The 15180-nt window shown below is 41.7% G+C and overlaps 1 long non-coding RNA gene across 6 annotated transcripts in view; it reads right to left on the reverse strand.

Annotated features, from left to right (window-relative positions):
• Positions 1 to 613: 613 nt before the first annotated feature.
• Positions 614 to 15180, reverse strand: part of LOC100909866 (uncharacterized) — a 34868-nt gene continuing 20301 nt past the window's right edge. For all 6 annotated transcript variants that reach the window (XR_015641600.1, XR_015641606.1, XR_015641605.1 and 3 more), the window contains 2 exons: positions 2094 to 2197; positions 614 to 1538 (listed from right to left, as the gene is read on the reverse strand). This is a non-coding gene — a long non-coding RNA (uncharacterized LOC100909866). The remainder of the gene's footprint in view (positions 1539 to 2093; positions 2198 to 15180) is intronic.

Here is a 15180-nt window from a genome sequence, read left to right on the forward strand (position 1 = left end):
TGATCCCGCCCCCTCATGATGAACAAGTAACGTCTCACAGACTGCCTCCCTACACTCTTCCTCTCTTCTCGGCTTTATATTTTAACACTCATTACCATCTAATGTAGTGTTAGAATAAAGTAAACAGGCAAGCCTGGGGCTGTCTCACATTTGAGTGCAGATTTAGCAAGCTATATCCTAGCTTGGCATGTAGACAAACTAACACCTAAGTTAGTATTGGGGTTTTGTTTTGTTTTGTGTTTTAGCCAATCACAGACACCATATGATCAGGCATACCCTACAAACACACACACACACACACACACACACACACACACACACACACACACATACACACACACACACAAGAGAGAGATAGGGAGAGATAGAGACAGAGACAGAGAGGCAGAGACAGAGACAGAGAGAGGGAGATGATAGCCATTCAGGTTGTTTTCCTACTCCAGAGCTGAGCTCTTGAGAAGACCCTTTTGACTTTTAGCTCCAGGCCCTAGCTCGACCAATATTTCCCTGTTCTTATTCTGTTATGTATAACTTATGAAAAGGCTTTTTCTTCGAGCAGTGTCTTAGTTAGGGTTTCTGTTGCTGCAATGAGACACCATGACTGAACAGCAAGTTGGGGAGGAAAGGGTTTATTTGGCATACACTTCCATATTGCTGTTCATCATTGAAGAAAGTCAAGACAGGAACTCAAACAGGGCAGGATCCTGGGGGCAGGAACTGATACAGAGGCCATGGCTTCTCCTGGCTTCCACTAGGCTTGCTCAGCCTGCATACTTGTAGAACCCAGGACCACCAGCCAAGGGATGGCCCCACTCATAATGGGCTGGACCTTCCACTATCAATCGCTAATTAAGAAAATGCCCTACAGCTAGATCTCATGGAGGCATTTTTCTCAACTGAGGCTCCTTTCCTTCTGGTGACTCTAACTTGTGTCAAGCTGACACACAAAACCATCCAGTACAAGTAGCTATGTTGGCAGAGTGCCTACAGGAGGCTCTGACTTTGATCCCGGTCGCCACATAAACTGAGTATGGTGGCACAGGCTTGTAATCTCAACCTGTGGAAGGTGGGAGCAGGAGATCAGAAGTTCAAGGTTATTCTCAGTCACATACCAAGATTGAGGTCAGCCTGGGCTACACAAGACTCCAAGTAACATGTTGGTTGAAACTACATCTTATTTGCTAGCTTTTTAAAAGCACAGGTCGAGGAGGACAGTGTTTCTTTATATCCTTTCTGTTTGAGCTTGTTTCTCCTATACCTCAAACACTGCATGGCAGCTGACAAGGGCTCACAGGAGCCTTTGGGAAACAATGAATGATGGCCAAGACATAGAGTGCGCCATTTACTGACATTCTCCACTGTCATCTGTTCATCTCCTGAGGGTCCTTGTGCCACATCTACTGATGATCAGACTATGGTTCAGGCTCTCTGTTAGTGTCCCCAGGACCTGGGTATCTTCTGGATCCTCTTGCTATTGAGCTGATCAGGGTACAATTAGTGCTCCTTGGTTCTCTGTAAGGTGTTCTGAGGCTCACCCTCTGTCGGGGTAGATGAGATCAGAATTAAAATCAAATAGGAATTCACAATAACTCTGGCCTCCCCTCAATCCTATGCACTTGCAGGGTGTCTCCCTCAATTTATTTCTATTCACATTCTTCTATGCTAGCATTGCCAAGACACTTGCTAGTACCTCTTGAGGAAGGTCTCACATCCACTGCCTGACCTGCTGCTCTCCTCTGGTTTGTGGGAAGTCTGTTTGTGAGGATTAAGGGAAGAAAGAAGCATGCTTGGTTTCCAGCCTGTTTAGTACTCAGAGCTGCTGCTGGGCTCAGGCCTACACTTTGTCAACTGCTGAATAGAGAGCTTGCAACATGTCTTTATTCCTCCATTCCCCACTTCCCTTCCAAGTGCTCATGGGAAATCACCCCTTGACCCCTCCTGTGCCCAACACAGAAGTCTATGGAAACAAATGCTGCGACTGTCTGGACATGTTGCCTTGTGCCAGAAGTTTCTAGTTTGTTCTTGCAGTTGACCTTGTAACTCATCTTCATCTGTCTACAAGGAGGACTGTAGTCTGTCCTTAACTCACTTACCTAGGGAACTGTAAGCAGGGACCAGAGCCTGCTGATGTTCTTGACTGGATAGTAGTGGCCTCTTCCTTAAGTCAAAGCTCACAGTTCTTCTAAATCAATGTTTCCTGGAAAAAGAAAGGGAAAGAAAGTCTCCTAAGGTTGCTGCTTTAAGAATCTGTTTTTACTGGAAATGTGATTGTTTTGCTTATCAAATATCATTTAGCCTTGAGATTTGCAACCAACTTTTACCAAGAGTTGAAAATGTTACAAAATTTTAAAGCTGCATGTTCAGCAATTTAATAAACAAGAGTGTCAACTTGTCATTAAGGCTCAGACGTGCACTAACCTTCAGTGGCTGACACAGATTCGACTTGGTCGTTTGTTCCTCTTGGAATAAGCACAGTGTCATTTGTCTTGAGAACAGAAACAAGCTTTGGCTAGGCCCATGACCAGTTTGGGAGCAAAGGAAATGCATTTTGAAAGGCAACGGGCATCGCCGATCAGGAACTTTTATTAGCAGCAGATGTGCGGCTGTGGTTTTCTGTACTAAACACACTGTTATTGAAACAAGTCAGATGACGGAGGACCAGAATATCTTTGTTTTTAGGAAAGAGAAACATGAGCAAACTGAATTCATAATCTTCTTCTGTAAGGGATTGCCCAATTTTGTTTGTTTTGACAAACTCTGAGGTACTTATGCATATGTTGAGTAGTGTACCCGGAAGCTGGGGCAGAGGTTTAGGAAGGAATTATTCTTTACTTAAAACCACTCTGCTAATGTCTATTATTTGTTTACAACTGCTTACTTTGAATAGATTTTTTTCCTCTTAGGGTTAATGACCCTAAACCCAAGCTATGTGCTTATGTTAGCATTGCTGTGACAAAAATACCTGGGAAAAGGATCTAAGGAGGGCAGGGATTATCTTGGCTTATAGCTTGAGTGTGCACAGTCTATCACAGTGGGAAAGCAATGGTGGCAGAAACAGGAGGTATATGGTTACACTGCATCCCTAGTCAGGAAACAGAGAGATAAATGCTAACGTTCAGCTCATGTATTCTTTTTTATTCAGCCCAGCCTCTAACCCATGAGTTGGTACCAACCACATTCAGGATGGTGAATTAATTAATCTTCCATTAATCCCCTGTAGAAATGCCTTTTAAGACATACCCAGAGATGTGTCCTTGGCCTTTCCAAATCTAGTCAAGATGAACCATCACAAGGCTGCATATCCCAAGATCATTTTTTTTTCCTTTAAGGACAGTGTGAGCCTTGAGGACAACTCTCTTCCTTGGGCTTGGTCAGCTACAGGGAGAATTTCAGACATTCTATATAATTCCCTTCTCTCTCTGACAGGCACTTTTGTTCCAAATCCTTTATGAAGATTCCTTTACTTATGGAAACTCCAGAGAAGTTTCTAGTGACTTTTGCAGTCATATAATATAGTCAGTACCCACCTGACAGCAGCTTTGAAAGAGGCAGGGGCATTGATTATTCTTAGTGGCTGTAAAGCATCAGGACTCAATTCTGCAGATGAGGAAACAGTATTAGCAAGGTGCTGCCAGGCTCCCACCTGATACTGCCCGTGCCACAGGGAGTCAACTCCGTAGTTTCTTAGTATTGTCTGACACAGACCTTTACCACTGTGAGTGGTTTACTTATGTCTGAAGTTTTCATGTTCACATCTTGTTCTTCTTTCCCATTCTAATTCTAATATAAAAACATAACGTATACTTGATATGCATCTCTTTTCATTGCTTAATTCCTAGGAGTGATTCAGTGCCTATCTTTCCCCTGAGCACCTGTGTTTTCAGGGCTTGTTTGAGTTGGTGTCTATGCATCTATTCTGTTGTGTCTTCTGCTATATGATGCTGTGATGTGTATGCATCCTACCATCCCGTGATTGACAGTCAGGCTATCTCTGACTCCCTAACATCATTAGGCCTGGCAGCAAGTCTGTCTGATAAATATTATCTCTTCAAATTTAGAGATAAGGAATTGAGATTTAGAGCAGTTAAAGAATTTGCCCCAGGTTCTATGGGCAGGAGAAAAGAAAGAAACCCAGGAAACACGGACTTGAAAGTGGATTAAATATTTGATATTCTACAGATTCTGGTTCACTCTTCTATTCTGTCTCCTCTCTTCACCTCTAACAGTGCCTCCAAGTTAAAAAGTAGAGATTCCTGGGCAAGGTGACACAGCGCTGAAGAAGAGCACTTACTCAACAGCTGTGAGGACCTAGTGTGATGCCACTGCCTCTGAAGGGGAAAAACATTGAAATTCTTTGACTAAGGCTTCTGTTTATGGAAGAGTAGGTATACACAGAACAAAATGTCACCTAGCCAAATTCATGACATGATGGTATGTATCATTTGCAACAACACAGATGGAAGAACTGGGTATTTCATTGACTGGAATAAACCAGGCAGAGAAAAGCAAAGGATGCATATACTTAGCAAAATGTGGAAGCTGAGAAAAGTGTCTTTCATTGAACAGAAAAGATCAGTGGCACTAGAGAAAGGGAAATAGGAGTAGGGAGGGGCTAGAGGAAGCCTGGCCAAAGGGTACCAAAATATGCTTATTAACAGCTAGGACAAAAACATGCTGGCACGAGGAAACTATGGTTCATTTTACACTTTATTTGCTTCTTTTTTATATTTAAGGCCACTAACCATTTATTACATATTTAGTAAGGAACTAGAAAAGTTCATTCCCAACATACCTGGACACGGCTAACATACACCTGTAATCTATCTAGCTCCTGAGAACCCAAGGTCACAGGAATACCATGAGTTTGAGAGTAGCCTCAGATACACAGTAAATTCAAGTCCATCTTGAGCTAGAGTGCACCTGTCTCAATTCTCCTAACGCACCAGAGAGACAGCACAGACATTACAAGCATGAAGACCTGAACTTGACCCCCAGAACCCATGGAAAATGTGGGATGTAATGGCCTACACTATAATTCTAATGCTGGGACAGTAGAGAGAGTAGAATCTCTGGGACATTCTGTCCAGCCAGGGTAACCTAACTGGTGAGTTTCCAAACAATGAGAATCTCTGTCTCAAAGGAAACGAACAGTGTGTGTTCCTGAGGATGACACCCAAGGTTGTTCTTCCAAATATGTGTGCACACTCAAACACACACATGTATGCATACATATGTGCACACCCTAAACACAAATGTACACATATGCATACAAGAATGCATCTCAAACATGGTAAATATTTGAGAAAGAAATGCTAATCTGACCATTACACATTAAATACATGTATTAAATGATCACAGTACTTCACATAAATATGTTCAATCAAATTAAATTAAAAAGGAAACATAATTAAATTCCACTGTAAACAAAACCACAGATTCTTTTCCATGATGTAATGATTATTTTCTAGTCAGAATCTAAACAGAGTGTCAACTTTACTGAGTATTTGTAACTTGTGATCCAATGAGCTCTTAGTCCCCTTTTAGTGCTGAGAGATTAGGTTCACTGTGTAGCTAGTGAGAGTTATCTCAGGGTAGTGTATCTGAGAAATCACATACAGCAGCTGTCCAAGGGGTTCTAACAACGTTGTCTCCAATAGGTGCATCAGCCCCATTTGGATTTGGATCAGCACCATCTGGGTCTAGAACATTAGGCTTTAAGCTCTATCCAGACTCCCTGAATCTAGAGTCCTGTGAATGACACAGATGCTCACTCAAGTCTGAGAGCTACAAGACTGTCCTCTATTATGAGGGATCCTGACTTTGGCATCAAGGCTGGTCCCCACAGCAACAACCAAGGCAATAGAGAACCCCGGCTCTTTCTGTGTTCCTCTCAGGTATGTTCAGCACAGAGCTTTTACCTTTGCAACAAGATGCACTACAGATAAATCTTCATTCCACCACAAATATAGGCAGATCCAGACTATATTGATCCAAAATTGAAAAACCTTTCTAGATACCCTTTACTTAAGATCCTGTGGTAGTCAAGAGTGACACAGCCATGCCAAGGGGCAGCAGAAAACACACAGGCAAGTATGTGATAACTTTCATACTCTCTGTCATTTTGTTTTTAATCAGTGTTTTGTAGTTATGACAAAATGCCTGAGACAGCCAATCTGTAAAGAGAAAAGATGCATTGATTTATGCTTAAATAAATTTAAACTTATTTTGGTTCACAGTTTTTGTTCCAGTTCTTGATTTGATTGACTCTCACCAAATGATATCAAAACCGCTCCTACTTATAATCTAGTCCTCTTTTGGGATCACCCCCAGTGAACTGGATCCACACATGAAGACCGTTGACTACTCATTCACTCCTTCCCCAAAACAAGCTGAGACCACGAGCCTTTGAGGGGTGGGAAGCAATACTAGAAATGTAGCATCCTTATACACCGGAAGTGGGATAATTCTGAAACAGACTCAGGAAAGTGACGTCACACGATCTCGAGTCAGCTATTCTGCTGTTTGTACTTATAAGCTGAGATGGAAGAAACAAGAGGATAGTAGCTGGGTTCATCGTTCTTTTGGAGGCTGGCTTACCATAGCATGAGAGCTGGCGACGCTTTGTAGTCTGAACCTCAGCAAGAGATTGTTACTTCACTTATGCACACACTCCGCTGTCATTTGAATGTGCCACCCTCAGTTCCCTTTTGTGATCGGAGGTCAAGAAACACTGCATATTGACAGCTACTAAGACTAGCTTCTTCAAAGCTGAGGCTGTATTCTATCCAGTGAAAGCCATAGCTTGCCTTTGTTCCAGGCAGAGACAGACTAAGACAGGTTGGCTTATAGGACATTTTGTGTACACAGTCCCCCGGCCTAGCAGGGGCAGCTTTTATTTTTGTCTCTCAGTCTCCAATCTCTTGTGGTCTCCCCACCCCCAATATCCTTGCCTGTTGATTTACCCTCTTCCTCAGGGTTATTTTTCCCCCTACTTCCTTGAGTGCTTGGGAATAGGCTCTTGTGTAGAAAAAAAAAATGTGTATCTTTTCTTTAGATCTCCAAGGGCTGCATGGTAAATAAGAAAAGCCAAGGGGGTCTGGTCTTAAGCCTATTCATTCTTGTCAGTGAGGGGGCAAGTTTGCTCCTCACAACCTTCGAGGTAAGAAGGGCGGGTGGCTGCTCTTTTCCCCAGACCTTTCATGTTCTCGTGCACCAAGCGTGGGGTGTGCCTGTCAACACTACAGGTGGGTCCACAGCTAGCGCCAAGCGAGCAGCTGCACAGCCCTGGGACTTTGAGCTGTTAGCAGCTCCTGCCTTTGTACCCCTGCCAACTCACACACACCTGGGAGTTCAACAGCTGCCGGCCTACGGCCACCCCTTCCCACCATGTGACCTAATCTTCATTCCACCTGTTCCTCTTTGGGTGCAGCCAGGCCATCCCCACCTGGCCTAAAGACGGCCTGGGGAGGTTTGTTAGACCTCCCTCATTCGCGCCTGAAATAGCCAACTCCCATTAATTTCATGGCAAATTATGAGAGATTAAGGTTTACTATGGAGTAAAACCATACTTGACAATTAATCAGCTTGGTCATTTGGGGATCAAATTAAATTGGACCTGATGTCTCCTGGATGCTAAAATGAAATTGAAGTCTCTCTTCTCACATGGTATGGGCGACAGCTGGGAATACAAACTCAGTCTGTCCGCATTCTCCTCTTTGCATACAGATGCCAATTTATCATTTTAAAACAGAGCAAGGAAGGAAGGTGCAGGCTAACATTTGGGTTTCTAGTGTGACTGTAGGGCTTCTGTTTGACTCAAGAGACACTAATTTTGCTCTTTGTAAGTCTTAGAATTCTCTCAGGAGCAGGGGATTAAAAACTCTACACCAGACCAGATCTCCATTCTTTTCTATTAAGATTTGAGTTATACAAAGAAGTGGGCTTCTGTGTGCATGTGTTTAGTGTGGAGTATGCAAGTATATCATATATGTGGGGTGCACTTGTGCCTGTGTGCCTGGGTGGAGGTCAGAGGTCAATGCTGGATGTCTTCCTCTATCTCTTTGCACCTTACTTTTCATTCTGAGACAATGCCAGTCACCAAATCCATAGTTCTCTGTTCCAGCTAGATGCCTGGCTGCTGAGATCCACAGAATCGTTTCTTTCTACCTCTCCAGTGCCTGAATAATGGGTATATGCTGCCATTCCTAGCTTTTCTGTTCATTCTGGGGATCCAAATTTAGGCCTTGAGCTTGCACACCGAGTCATGTCCCCAGGCCATTGTGACATTTCCATGCATATCACTGTACTTTAATCTCATCTATCCTCTCCTACTCCTTCCTCCCATCTCTGGTCTCGACATCCCCCTCTTGCCAGTACCCTCTCTCCTCCTTAACAGTGCCCCGATCCTATGTCACAGGATCCAGTAAAGAAAATAGGCAAGTCATTAGTGTAAACAATAGTTAATTCTGACTGGACCTTAATAAGTTTGTAGAACATGTGATGGTTAGTTTTAATGGTCAGCTTAACACGATCTACAATCACTTGAGAAAGGAGTCTCAATGAGAGATTGTCTAGATCAGGTTGACCTGTAGGCATGAATGATTACCATGATTATGTTAATTGAAGTTGGAAACCCACCCACTATGGGTGGCACCATTCCCTAGGCAGGGCATCTTGGATTATATTAAAAAAACAAAACAAAACAAAACAAAACAAAAAACCACTAACTCGCTTGCATTAATTTATTGTTCTTTGCTCTTGACTGTGGATATGTTATTAGCTGCTTCATGTTCCTGTTGCCATAACAGACTATAGCCCAATGAACCCTTTCTCCCTTAAGTTGCTTTTATTGGGGATCTTTTGTCTCAGCAACAGGAAACGGAACTAAGAGGAGGAAGCATCTGAGTGGCAGTATTGTACTTTCTCTGTTGGGATAGGCACTATGGAGTAACTACAGTAGGATACTGCCTCTAACTGTGCTAGGCATTGTTTTGCCCTATGTCTGAGCCAAACATTCTGGGCATGAATAGAGTCCAAGGCTGAAGATGGCAGTCACCATTGGAAACTGCCAACAGACATAAATAACTCTGATGAGTACAGCTTTTCTCAGGGAAGTAATAAAAGCAGTCTGGTGGTTAATGGCAATATGCAGGAAAACCCTTTTCTGGCTCTGTCATGGCCTTGTGACTTTGGATATGAAATACAATCACAAGTCCACTGACTTTTCAAATGTAGCTTCTTACAGTGGTGTTCCTCCATTAATAAGTGCTAAGCACTCAGCATGTGCTTGGTGGGATTCAGTGACACTTCTCTGAGTCACAACACTGCAAAAATGTTGAAAAATAGGGAGGAGAAAAAAAGGTAAATGTTCTATAGAACCACAACTCTCATTTCAAAAGGGCATCGGTTGTAAATATCGCTGGACTGAACAGCAACTTTTTGTGCAGTTTAAATTTTGACAATTCTAATAGCACTTGATTAGAAAATGTCCCCTCTGAGTAGAGAGAGAGCCACTGGTGCTCTCACTTGTCATTTGCTTTTTAGAAGTTCAAGGGATTGCATTACTTTAGCTCTTTGCATTTCTCTCAGGCCATAGGGTTGCTCTTTACCAATGAAATGGGAGGAAAATTGAATTTCCTATCTGACTCAAGCATCTAATCACTCCAGTTCAGCTGGACCTCTTTCTCCTCTTGCCTCAGCACCATAAAAAAGCCTGTCTTAAGGAGGCTGAGCCATCCCGAGGGGAAGCCTCTCTGGAAAGTCAAAGGGGTCTGAAGTGGTCTTTGCATGAAGAATGAGAATGGATGTTTGGTTGCTCTAAAAGCTACTGGCTATGTGGTAAAAACCTTTTTTTTTTTCTTCTTTTTTTTTTTATTTTATTTTATTTTTTTTATTATCTTGAGTATTTCTTATATACATTTCAAGTGTTATTCCCTTTCCCGGTTTCCGGACAGACATCACCCTCCCCCCTCCCCTTCCTTGTGGGTGTTCCCCTCCCAAACCTCCCCCCATTGCCACCCTCCCCGCATAGTCTAGTTCACTGGGGGTTCAGTCTTAGCAGGACCCAGGGCTTCCCCTTCCACTGGTGCTCTTACTAGGATATTCATTGCTACCTATGGGGACAGAGTCCAGGGTCAGTCCATGTATAGTCTTTAGGTAGTGGCTTAGTCCCTGGAACCTCTGGTTGCTTGACATTGTTGTACTTTTGGGGTATCGAGCACCTTCAAGCTCTTCCAGTTCTTTCTCTGATTCCTTCAACGGGGGACCTATTCTCAGTTCAGTGGTTTGCTGCTGGCATTCGCCTCTGTATTTGCTGTATTCTGGCTGTGTCTCTCAGGAGCGATCTACATCCGGCTCCTGTCGGTCTGCACTTCTTTGCTTCATCCATCTTGTCTAATTGGGTGGCTGTATATGTATGGGCCACCTGTGGGGCAGGCTCTGAATGGGTGTTCCTTCAGTCTCTGTTTTAATCTTTGCCTCTCCCTTCCCTGCCAAGGGTATTCTTTTTCCTCATTTAAAGAAGGAGTGAAGCATTCACATTTTGATCATCCGTCTTGAGTTTCCTTTGTTCTAGGGATCTAGGGTAATTCAAGCATTTGGGCTAATAGCCACTTATCAATGAGTGCATACCATGTATGTCTTTCTGTGAGTGGGTTAGCTCACTCAGGATGATATTTTCCAGTTCCAACCATTTGCCTACGAATTTCATAAACTCGTTGTTTTTGATAGCTGAGTAATATTCCATTGTGTAGATGTACCACATTTTCTGTATCCATTCCTGTGTTGAAGGGCATCTGGGTTCTTTCCAGTTTCTGGCTATTATAAATAAGGCTGCGATGAACATAGTGGAGCACGTGTCTCTTTTATATGTTGAGGCATCTTTTGGGTATATGCCCAAGAGAGGTATGGCTGGATCCTCAGGCAGTTCAATGTCCAATTTTCTGAGGAACCTCCAGACTGATTTCCAGAATGGTTTTACCAGTCTGCAATCCCACCAACAGTGGAGGAGTGTTCCTCTTTCTCCACATCCTCGCCAGCATCTGCTGTCACCTGAGTTTTTGATCTTAGCCATTCTCACTGGTGTGAGGTGAAATCTCAGGGTTGTTTTGATTTGCATTTCCCTTATGACTAAAGATGTTGAACATTTCTTTAGGTGTTTCTCAGCCATTCGGCATTCCTCACCTGTGAATTCTTTGTTCAGCTCTGAACCCCATTTTTTAATAGGGTTATTTGTTTCCCTGCGGTCTAACTTCTTGAGTTCTTTGTATATTTTGGATATAAGGCCTCTATCTGTTATAGGATTGGTAAAGATCTTTTCCCAATCTGTTGGTTGTCGTTTTGTCCTAACCACAGTGTCCTTTGCCTTACAGAAGCTTTGCAGTTTTATGAGATCCCATTTGTCGATTCTTGATCTTAGAGCATAAGCCATTGGTGTTTTGTTCAGGAAATTTTTTCCAGTGCCCATGTGTTCCAGATGCTTCCCTAGTTTTTCTTCTATTAGTTTGAGTGTGTCTGGTTTGATGTGGAGGTCCTTGATCCACTTGGACTTAAGCTTTGTACAGGGTGATAAGCATGGATCGATCTGCATTCTTCTACATGTTGCCCTCCAGTTGAACCAGCACCATTTGCTGAAAATGCTATCTTTTTTCCATTGGATGGTTTTGGCTCCTTTGTCAAAAATCAAGTGACCATAGGTGTGTGGGTTCATTTCTGGGTCTTCAATTCTATTCCATTGGTCTATCTGTCTGTCTCTGTACCAATACCATGCAGTTTTTATCACTATTGCTCTGTAATACTGCTTGAGTTCAGGGATAGTGATTCCCCCTGAAGTCCTCTTATTGTTGAGGATAGCTTTAGCTATCCTGGGTTTTTTGTTATTCCAGATGAATTTGCAAATTGTTCTGTCTAACTCTTTGAAGAATTGGATTGGTATTTTGATGGGGATTGCATTGAATCTGTAGATTGCTTTTGGTAAAATGGCCATTTTTACTATATTAATCCTGCCAATCCATGAGCATGGGAGATCTTTCCATCTTCTGAGGTCTTCTTCAATTTCTTTCCTCAGTGTCTTGAAGTTCTTATTGTACAGATCTTTTACTTGCTTGGTTAAAGTCACACCGAGGTACTTTATATTATTTGGGTCTATTATGAAGGGTGTCGTTTCCCTAATTTCTTTCTCGGCTTGTTTCTCTTTTGTATAGAGGAAGGCAACTGATTTATTTGAGTTAATTTTATACCCAGCCACTTTGCTGAAGTTGTTTATCAGCTTTAGTAGTTCTCTGGTGGAACTTTTGGGATCACTTAAATATACTATCATGTCGTCTGCAAATAGTGATATTTTGACCTCTTCTTTTCCGATCTGTATCCCCTTGATCTCCTTTTGTTGAGAGATATTAAGGAATAGTGATTGCTCTGGCTAGAACTTCAAGAACTATATTGAATAAGTAGGGAGAGAGTGGGCAGCCTTGTCTAGTCCCTGATTTTAGTGGGATTGCTTCAAGTTTCTCTCCATTTAGTTTAATGTTAGCAACTGGTTTGCTGTAGATGGCTTTTACTATGTTTAGGTATGGGCCTTGAATACCTATTTTTTCCAGGACTTTTATCATGAAGGGGTGTTGAATTTTGTCAAATGCTTTCTCAGCATCTAATGAAATGATCATGTGGTTCTGTTCTTTCAGTTTGTTTATATGATGGATCACGTTGATGGTTTTCCGTATATTAAACCATCCCTGCATGCCTGGGATGAAGCCTACTTGATCATGGTGGATGATTGTTTTGATGTGCTCTTGAATTCGGTTTGCCAGAATTTTATTGAGTATTTTTGCGTCGATATTCATAAGGGAAATTGGTCTGAAGTTCTCTTTCTTTGTTGGGTCTTTGTGTGGTTTAGGTATAAGAGTAATTGTGGCTTCATAGAAGGAATTCGGTAGGGCTCCATCTGTTTCAATTTTGTGGAATAGTTTGGATAATATTGGTATAAGGTCTTCTATGAAGGTTTGATAGAATTCTGCACTAAACCCGTCTGGACCTGGGCTCTTTTTGGTTGGGAGACCTTTAATTACTGCTTCTATTTCCTTAGGAGTTATGGGGTTGTTTAACTGGTTTATCTGTTCCTGATTTAACTTCGATACCTGGTATCTGTCTAGGAAATTGTCCATTTCCTGAAGATTTTCAAGTTTTGTTGAATATAGGTTTTTATAGTAAGATCTGATGATTTTTTGAATTTCCTCTGAATCTGTAGTTATGTCTCCCTTTTCATTTCTGATTTTGTTAATTTGGACGCACTCTCTGTGTCCTCTCGTTAGTCTGGCTAAGGGTTTATCTATCTTGTTGATTTTCTCAAAGAACCAACTTTTGGTTCTGTTGATTCTTTCTATGGTCCTTTTTGTTTCTACTTGGTTGATTTCAGCTCTGAGTTTGATTATTTCCTGCCTTCTACTCCTCCTGGGTGTATTTGCTTCTTTTTGTTCTAGAGCTTTTAGGTGTGCTGTCAAGCTGCTGACATATGCTCTTTCCTGTTTCTTTCTGCAGGCACTCAGCGCTATGAGTTTTCCTCTTAGCACAGCTTTCATTGTGTCCCATAAGTTTGGGTATGTTGTACCTTCATTTTCATTAAATTCTAAAAAGTTTTTAATTTCTTTCTTTATTTCTTCCTTGACCAGGTTATCATTGAGTAGAGCATTGTTCAATTTCCACGTATATGTGGGCATTCTTCCCTTATTGTTATTGAAGACCAGTTTTAGGCCGTGGTGGTCCGATAGCACGCATGGGATTATTTCTATCTTTCTGTACCTGTTGAGGCCCGTTTTTTGACCAATTATATGGTCAATTTTGGAGAAAGTACCATGAGGAGCTGAGAAGAAGGTATATCCTTTTGCTTTAGGATAGAATGTTCTATAAATATCCGTTAAGTCCATTTGGCTCATGACTTCTCTTAGTCTGTCTACATCTCTGTTTAATTTCTGTTTCCATGATCTGTCCATTGATGAGAGTGGGGTGTTGAAATCTCCCACTATTATTGTGTGAGGTACAATGTGTGTTTTGAGCTTTAGTAAGGTTTCTTTTACATATGTAGGTGCCCTTGTATTTGGGGCATAGATATTTAGGATTGAGAGTTCATCTTGGTGGATTTTTCCTTTGATGAATATGAAGTGTCCTTCCTTATCTTTTTTGATGACTTTTAGTTGAAAATTGATTTTATTTGATATTAGAATGGCTACTCCAGCTTGCTTCTTCTGACCATTTGCTTGGAAAATTGTTTTCCAGCCTTTCACTCTGAGGTAATGTCTGTCTTTGTCTCTGAGGTGTGTTTCCTGTAGGCAGCAGAATGCAGGGTCCTCATTGCGTATCCAGTTTGTTAATCTATGTCTTTTTATTGGGGAGTTGAGGCCATTGATATTGAGAGATATTAAGGAATAGTGATTATTGCTTCCCGTTATATTCATATTTGGAAGTGAGGTTATGATTGTGTGCTTTCATTCTCTTTGTTTTGTTGCCAAGATGATTAGTTTCTTGCTTCTAGGGTATAGCTTGCCTCCTTATGTTGGGCTTTACCCTTTATAATCCTTTGTAGTGCTGGACTTGTAGAAAGATATTGTGTAAATTTGGTTTTGTCATGGAATATCTTGGTTTCTCCATCTATGTTAATTGAGAGTTTTGCAGGATACAGTAACCTGGGCTGGCATTTGTGTTCTCTTAGGGTCTGTATGACATCTGTCCAGGATCTTCTGGCCTTCATAGTTTCTGGCAAAAAGTCTGGTGTGATTCTGATAGGTCTGCCTTTATATGTTACTTGACCTTTTTCCCTTACTGCTTTTAATATTCTTTCTTTATTTTGTGCGTTTGGTGTTTTGACAATTATGTGATGGGAGGTGTTTCTTTTCTGGTCCAATCTATTTGGAGTTCTGTAGGCTTCTTGTATGCCTATGTGTATCTCTTTTTTTAGGTTAGGGAAGTTTTCTTCTATGATTTTGTTGAAGATATTTACTGGTCCTTTGAGCTGGGAGTCTTCACTCTCTTCTATACCTATTATCCTTGGGTTTGATCTTCTCATTGAGTCCTGGATTTCCTGTATGTTTTGGACCAGTAGCTTTTTCCGCTTTACATTATCTTTGACAGTTGAGTCAATGATTTCTATGGAATCTTCTGCTCCCGAGATTCTCTCTTCCATCTCTTGAATTC

Source organism: Rattus norvegicus, chromosome 17 (assembly GCF_021556685.1).
Source record: "Rattus norvegicus strain SHRSP/BbbUtx chromosome 17, alternate assembly SHRSP_T2T, whole genome shotgun sequence".
In the NCBI taxonomy this organism is placed as follows: Eukaryota; Metazoa; Chordata; class Mammalia; order Rodentia; family Muridae; genus Rattus; species Rattus norvegicus.